The 7,904-nt window shown below is 52.6% G+C and overlaps 1 long non-coding RNA gene across 2 annotated transcripts; it reads left to right on the forward strand.

The window, feature by feature from the left end:
* Nucleotides 1–504: 504 nt before the first annotated feature.
* LOC142924073 (uncharacterized) lies at nucleotides 505–6,543 on the forward strand. 2 transcript variants are annotated; one of them, XR_012941209.1, is made up of 6 exons: nucleotides 509–916; nucleotides 1,638–1,747; nucleotides 3,001–3,124; nucleotides 3,661–3,756; nucleotides 4,592–4,662; nucleotides 5,096–6,543. It is a non-coding gene; the product is annotated as an uncharacterized LOC142924073 (long non-coding RNA). The 2 variants fall into 2 exon arrangements; XR_012941210.1 differs by lacking the exon at nucleotides 3,661–3,756 and having other exon boundaries at nucleotides 505–916.
* Nucleotides 6,544–7,904: the final 1,361 nt, after the last annotated feature.

The following is a 7,904-nucleotide window of genomic DNA, read 5'->3' on the forward strand; positions in this document are numbered from 1 at the left end:
CCCACTCATGGCCAACACTGGTGACGATTCCGTTCCTGGGCCTCCCCTTGGTCAACTCAGCCTCAAATGAGTACCTGGTGCATTGTGTAAACATCGCCACTGGGGAGATTAAGGCGGCCGGATGTGGTGCTGGCCACCTACCCCCCTTCGTGTATCAAAGCTGCTGCTCGTTAACAGCACTTGTACCCGACAGTCCTGTCGAAGGCTACATGGGGGATCTTTGTCTTTGTTTGGTGGTGCAGCTGAGGAGGCGCAACTGCACGGCGAGTACCTCTACCGCAAGGCGCAGGAGGCCAAGAAGGTCCTCGTAGAGGAGAAGGCGCGGCTCAAGAGGGCGCTCGATGGTAACGGGCGGCGAGACGGATCTAGAGATGGGCTCGCGACGACAAGACGAACGAGAGACAGCGAGACAGACTAGAGACATTGAAACACGCAAGACAGACTAGAGACGAATCTAGAGACAATGAGACACGCAAGACGGACTAAGATGGGACAAAACGGTCTGACAATACAGGCGAGAAGACAACCGCGCGTGGAAAGCGTTTCCAAATGAATCCATGCGTGCGCATGATTTTTCTTCCTTGTTAATTCTCTCCTGCCCGCCCCCTACCCACTGCCCCCTGTCCCCCTGACGTCGTCACCGAAGAAAACCTGGTGCTGCCTACGGACCTGCGGTGGGAGGCGCTTGAACTCCAGAAGGCCGTGGAATTCGACCAGGGAGGGGAGGGTGATCTCACATCCCTCACCATCACGTCTCCTCGCATCTCTCTCTCTCTCTCTTCCTTCCCGCGAGACTCTTGAGGCAGGGGGATAAGCGTCGCGCGTCTCCGCCCGCTAGACACGCCGAGTCGGCGCGCATCCCCGGCTCGCCGTCGGTCCTTCCTGCCAAGCGGTGGCACCGTATTTTGCCGCGGAGGTTCGCGGTTCGAGAACGGCGGGCCCTCAACCCCCCCCCCCCCACCGGTTTAATGGGTTTAATGCAGCAGTTGCGTTGACCGTAAATACCGCACGGCGATTGCTTCCCAAGTGGACTTTGAAAAATCCCGTGGCGTGAACGCGGAAAAGAGTCGGCCGTGTGTGTGTGTGGTGGCTGGCGTAAATTTTGGTGGATTGTCGAATGAAGGCGGTGGTCACCACATAACGTGTGCTTCTGGAGCAGTCTTCCTTCTGCAGCGGTCTTCCTTACAATATTAGGAAGCCACTGGAGCTTTGCACTTTTAAATCATCGTCTAGATTGACAAACTCATTTCTTGAGAACTTCTTTTTGTGGTTAGTTTGTCACACTTCCGATTACCACGGTTGGTTACGTGCTGTAACAAAGAGGTTTAACTTGCACTGACCCACTCATTCACTCACTCATCATTTTACTCAATTTACCCACTCACCTGCCATATCACCCACCCACTCTTGCAATTGGGACTCATCCAGGTCTCATTAGTGCTCAGCTCGCTACACAAAATCAACGCGATCACTGCAGAGTGATATTCTAAACCATTCCTGGTCGCTCCTTCCATCCACCCACACACACACCTTCACTCACCTGCACGGGGAAGTATGGCAAATGATAACCTACCCTCTCCGTCCCCCCTGCCCCATCTACCACCTCTTTCTATCCACCCCCCCCCCCGTGTCAGTAGGAGTGAGCAGCCACATGGATGACGAGTACCGCTGAGCCGGCGTGAAGGACCCACACATCATGGCGACGACCTCACGCGACCCCAGCTCCCTCCTCAAGCAGTTCATCAAGGTGCGGGCACGGGGTCACAGGGGCTACAGGGTTTGGGGTCACACGAGGAATGTGGGTCCTCGTGTATTGCATGTGTACAAGCGCGCAAAGACAGAGGTCCCCCATATAGCCTTAACAGGCTTTTGGGACAGGTGCTGTTTGCGAGGGTGTTGGTGGCTAGCACCACAACTGGCCACCTTTATCTCTCTGGTAATGTTTACACACCGCACTAGGTACTCATTTGAGGCTGAGTTGATCTAGGGGAGGCCCAGGACCAGTTCAGATAATCGCCACTGGTGTTGGCCATGAACGGAAATCAACCTCGGGTCACTAGGTTTGTCGGGCAGCATGCTAACTGCTAAATTACCGCACACACACACATGTTCTCTATCGGCTTAAGAATCAGTTCCTTGCACCTCACACGAGCCGTGTCGACCAATCATCGGGCTTGTGCAGTGTGAGATAACTCGCATCCGTTGAGTTAACCAGAAGAAATCTGGTTGTTGATGAAAGGTGGAGGCTGTGTGGGGGGGGGGGTGGTCGTAAGTGGTGGAGCGTTGGACACTTTGGTTTGGTGCATGCAGCTTTTGTCAACTTCATTCCTCGCGATTCAGTCCGCCTTTTCCCGATGACCGATCCCTTCCATTCATCGAAAATGTATCTACTGTAGCACTACGCACGGTCGGTGGTCACGGAAAGATGTACCATTGGGGGCGCCACTGTGGCGAGATGTTAACTCCCTCACCTGGTATACAGGAGGTCGCAGGTTCAATCCTGACCCTGATGCCTGCTGTATATTTGGAGTTGCGTGCCTCTTTCCGAGGAGTCGCGTGGATTTCTCTCCAGGTCCTCCGGTTTTTCCCTCCGCATTTAGAATCGACGTCCGTTTAAGAGTATTTGGCTGCTATAAATTTACACATGACGATAAGCCACTTAGTTGAGCTATGATTTGTGGCCAGGTCGCTTCTGGAAAAGAGCTGCATAGCTCAGTGGGCCTTACCTGGTAAAATATAAATAGTAAAGTTTTTCCAATGGTGCATCCCAGTTGTGCCAACACGGGGTTTGGCGACCCCGTATACCGGTACGGCTCGGCTCGGCTTCCGCAATGGAAAAAACAAACAACACAACCCGAGTCGGATACAGTGGTAGGGCGGGGAGGTGGGGGGGTGAACGCAGCGTGGCCGGGACGGACGCCGGTGGGAAGAGCGGACTCGGCGTGTGACCGCTTGCTGTCATGTTACCACACCACCACCACCATCCCACCACCACCGCAGGAGAAGAAGCTGATCCTGCCGAACGCTCAGCCGATGAACCACGAAGGCCACAAGCTGCAGGCGCTGGTGTGGGCGTGCTGCGCCAACGCCGTCAACGACTTCATCGTCCTGCATGAGCACCGCGGTATGCCAGGCACGCGCACGCACCGCAGTCGACAAAGCTCCCCCGTGTAGCCTTTAACAGGCTGTCAGGGCAAGTGCTGTTTGTCGATCGACCTACGAAGGCCGGCAGGGCACACGGCGGGGTGGGTGGTGTGGTCATTACCGCATCTGGCCCCTTTTGTCTCCCCACTGTCGATGCTTGGACACACCGGAAGTCGAAGTCAGGTCACCGGATTTGTAGTGTAATGAGATAGCCACTCCGCTCCCGCTCCCCGGTGTGATGCATGGTGTGACGTGTGTGATGCGGTGCAACAGACGGGGGATGGAGGTGTATTTAGCTGTGCGTACGATGTGCGGTGTGTAGTATGATGCTGCAGACGGGGAATTGTGGTGTCTTAACTGTGTATGTGGTGTGATGTGGTATGATGCCGCTGATGGAAGGGCAGTGTGTTTAACTCTCCAGTACAGTCTGTGTGACACCTGTGGTGTGTCTAACTTTCCGGCGTGCTGTTCATGTGACACGTGGTACGATGCCACGGTGTACTTGACACTCTCGAGCGTGGTGATGCGGCACGACATCCGGACGTGGACATGATGTCCGAGGCATTCCAACACCTCGTGATGCACAACTTCACGTCGCGACTCGGAAAGAGGGTGCGTGCGGGCACCGTGCCAGTCTCACCCACATCTTCCTCCCCCATCCCCAAAGCACAAAGATCCCTCGTATAGGCTATAACCCTTTCTCATTTCCATGATGTACATATACGTCGTCGAAACGGAACCGTAAGAAAAACTCAAGTACGTCTTCTGACCTGAAGACATACCGAGGCTCCCATAAGACCATGCGGGAGGGCGTGCGGCACAGTTTTGTTCCATAGAGTGCCGGTCGTGTCACTACGGTTCTCTGCGGTGAGGGCAACGCGTTTTAAAAACAGCAGCGCTACGCCTCTATAAATAAAATTAACACCGAGCCGCTCGCGCGTACCGAGATTCAGCGGTGGACGTGACACCTACCACCCGGCAACTTGCAGATGTCTCGGAATGGGAAAGAGTGAGCAGACTTTTGGGCCAGGTGCTGTGTGTCCGCCTGTATATTCGGAGTTTGCATGTTCTCCTCCTGGTCACTTTGATTTTTCTCCGGGTCCTCCGGGTTTTTCCCTACACATTTAGAAACTTGAATTTCGAGTATTTTGCTGCTATACATTTTTATGTGAAAAAGAGCTACATAGCTCAGTGGTAAAATAAAAATAGTTTCGTTTTACTTTAGTTTTCGAGCAACAGCACAGAGTTTTTATTTAACGCCATCTCTGAAGCTGAAGGCGCGTAATGTTGTTCATTTGCTAATGCATCCGCAGTTTTAAACAGGGTGGCCGCTGGCCTCTAACTGGCAAACGTCTGCGAGGACACGTAATGAGAGTCCAGCGCCGTCCGTGTGACTTGCCGCGACCCCTCCCGTGACTTCTGTGCCCCCCTTCCCCCCTCCCAACAGGCACAACGTCTACAAGCGCGACGGCAAGGACATCGAGTTGAAGGAGGTGGGACCGTGATTCGAGATGGAGCGTAAGTCTGCCTGACACATTGTTACTCGTCTCCACTTTACACCCCTGCAGAGGCGGTGGAAATTCCACATTCCTTGTGGACTTCCCTACGAAGTGGTTGTAAATTTTATCGACCCCTGAGAGGATGATGGGCTGAATGTAAGAGTCTAGCCTCGGGCTAGGTGGCCCGCGGGTGACTTGTAGAGCGGATCGGAACTTGAGTCGGTGGGGTCGCTGCTCTGGTCGCATTCGCTGTACCGTGACCCGACTCGCATTCCCCCACCCCAGATGCGATGTGTAAATTCAAAGATGATCGGACGTAATGCTGGCCACCCACACCCACCCCTTGGTGTGCCGTGCTGGCTTTCCTACATGCTAACACACGAACAGCGCTTTTCCCACGCCGTCTGTTAAAGGCTGCATGGGGGGGATCTTTGCTTTTGTGTGTCGCGCAGTCTATGAGATTAAACTGGGCACGCTGGACAACGCGGCCACCGCCGAGGTGGGTGGCCTTGGCGACCGTACATGAACACGGCGAAGAAGAGGAAGTTCCTGAGCGTGGAGTGAGGGAGGGTAGCGACTTCCCCCCCCCCCCCCATGGGCCTGGGGGGAGGGGCATTGGGGGGGGGGGTTTGTCCCTGGAAAGCCGGAGTTGGAGTCGAACCTCGCGGCGCTCTCCGCCGAGGCTCGAGACGTTGAGGAGAGGTCGCCGCGTGGATAGGGCAGTGCGTGAATCGCTGTTCCAACCGTCGTCACACACGCGCATCATACGCGTCACACACACATTGCGGATGTACATTTATCAAACACAAACATGCACATCGTCGCATGCGTCGCACACAGAAGCACACAATTGCACAAAAAGACAAAGGTACTCCGTATCGCCGTTAACAGATTGCTGGGGCAAGTGCTGTTAACGGGTAGCACCTATGATGGCCGGCATGGCACAGAAGTGGTTTTGTGGCCAGCCCCACGTCTGGCTGCCTTTGTCCTCCCCAGTTTTGCGATGTTATACACACCCCACACCACGTACTCAGATGGCTGAGTTCGTAGTGCGCTAACTGCTGCACCACCGCTCCCCAAACGGTGTACATACACGCGTACACAAAACGAAACATTAACATTTATTTAAGTAACAAAAAAGAAAATACCAAGTCAGGCAGATGGAGAAAGTGGCGTGTCGCCGTGCACAGCACCGCTCTCGTAGCTACTCACCTAGGGTGGGAGCTCTTGGCTTCAATGCCACCCGGGATGTTTAGATGTGAAAACCTGCCATAAATAATATTTTTGGGAAGTCACAAGCGCCTTAAGTTGCATCTCATCTCGACCATTTTAATGGGCACCCCCCCCCTGTAGCTGTCCCCCTGTGGCACAAAATAAACTAACAAAACTAATCTCTTTTTATTTTACCAGGTAAGGCCCACTCAGCTGTATAGCTCTCTTTCAGGAACGACCGGGCCACAAATGAAAGCGCTATAAAGTGGCTTGTCACGCAGAAATATATAGCAGCCAAATACTTTTAAACGCATGTTTCTAAATGTGGAGGGAAAAACCGAAGGACCCAGAGAAAAATCCACGCAGTCACGGGGAGAACATGCAAACTCCAGATATACAGGCGTCGGGATTTAACCCACGATCTCTATACCAGGCGAGGCCCCAAGGTGAATCAGCACTTGGCCTGCGAGCGGGTATTATTAGTCTGTCAGTAGGGGGTAATGATTCCGGATTTCAGTCTCAATTGAAACTGAAATCTGGAACACTTTTGTCATATTTTGCTCGTATAAGTGTGTTCATAAAATACAAGTTTGGTCATTGAGAGAGTTTTAAATGTCCTATACGCATTTCATGTTTATTGTGTTTATTGTATTTAATGTATGAAGAAAATACAATTTTGTATATGCTACAGTATGTTTCACACGTTATTCAGTGACACTGCATATGACGGGCAATGTTTGGGGCAATCGGCCTTCAACATGGAAAATACATAGAGGCCACATGACCCGTGGCCACCGCCACTTCAACCGTGGCCCCACCACTTCAACCGTGGCCCCATTGGCACGTTGATGTGTGGCTCTGCCTTCACCTGTGGTGAGAATGAGACCAGAAAAATTACAGGAGGCCGACTCCATATGAGTCCGTCACGCTCTGGATCTCGCTAATGGGACGTCGGATGAAAATAAAACATGGAAGCGACAAGTTTCTTCTCTGGCGAGGACATTCCCACAAGATTGCCACCTTTCCCAATTAATGGAATTTGCCCCAACATCACCCTGATCCAAACCAGCGGGAGCTGAAATCTTCCAGAAGGTTCAGGATTTATTGGTACAATCGTTCGGATGTTGGTGTCCGCATGGACTTGCATTTAAAACCCCCGGTCCGCTTGACGTCTTTTAAACAATACCTGTGGTCGGGTCCGCTCCCCCACCTTTCTATCCCCTGCTTTTTTTTTATAACCGGTGTAGTATATGTTGACGGTGTGTGCGTGTATCACAACGCGATGTAACCGGGCCCTCGAATTGCCTCAAGAAATGAATAAACAACACCTGTCGCTTTGCTGTTGTGATGTCACCACGAGGCGCCGAATGACGGTGGGACGGCGTCGTCGCACTCGTCGAGTGGACAAGGGCTCCGTGAAATGACGGTGCGGATTGCGCCAAGCGTATAGAGGTCGCCGATTGCACGCCGCTGTGGCTCAAACACTCGTGGGTCCACCTCAAAGTTCCTGTGCCCATTTGAACCTCATTGCCTGCGATGATGCTGCTGCTGCCATGGAAGAACACACGTGGCGCCCTCTTGTCTCTCCATGTTGTCTTTCACGTCCCATCGCAGTTTTCAGGTCACTTGATGTTGACAGCCTCCGGTAAGGAGGCAGTGAGGTTCAGCCGCTCCATTTTTCTTCCTTTAGTGCACAGTACCGTACACGGATACGGGCACAGTACAACACCGTAGCTTTATTGATTGTTCAACAAAAAAGACCATCCCTCGCCCAATCTAGTTACCTATACGGTGTAATATATGGCGAGACATTTGTTAACGTAAAAAAATGGAACTGTAATGCTGAAAATTATACTCCATGAAACTCGGGGTTTTATGGAGTATCTGAGGGCTTCTCAACGCTTCATGACTCGCCCTCACTGATGCCCTCTTCTCCCCACTACTACTGACGATTGTATGTAGGGTGTGTAGGCATTTACTTCCGACTGTTGTATGTAGGGTGGTGGTGGTGGTGGGAGTAAATGAGATTTAAAACTGGGTGCTTAACTT

This window comes from Petromyzon marinus, chromosome 8, assembly GCF_048934315.1.
Source record: "Petromyzon marinus isolate PM22_M1 ecotype Great Lakes invasive population chromosome 8, UKy_Petmar_22M1.pri1.0, whole genome shotgun sequence".
Lineage (NCBI taxonomy): Eukaryota > Metazoa > Chordata > Hyperoartia > Petromyzontiformes > Petromyzontidae > Petromyzon > Petromyzon marinus.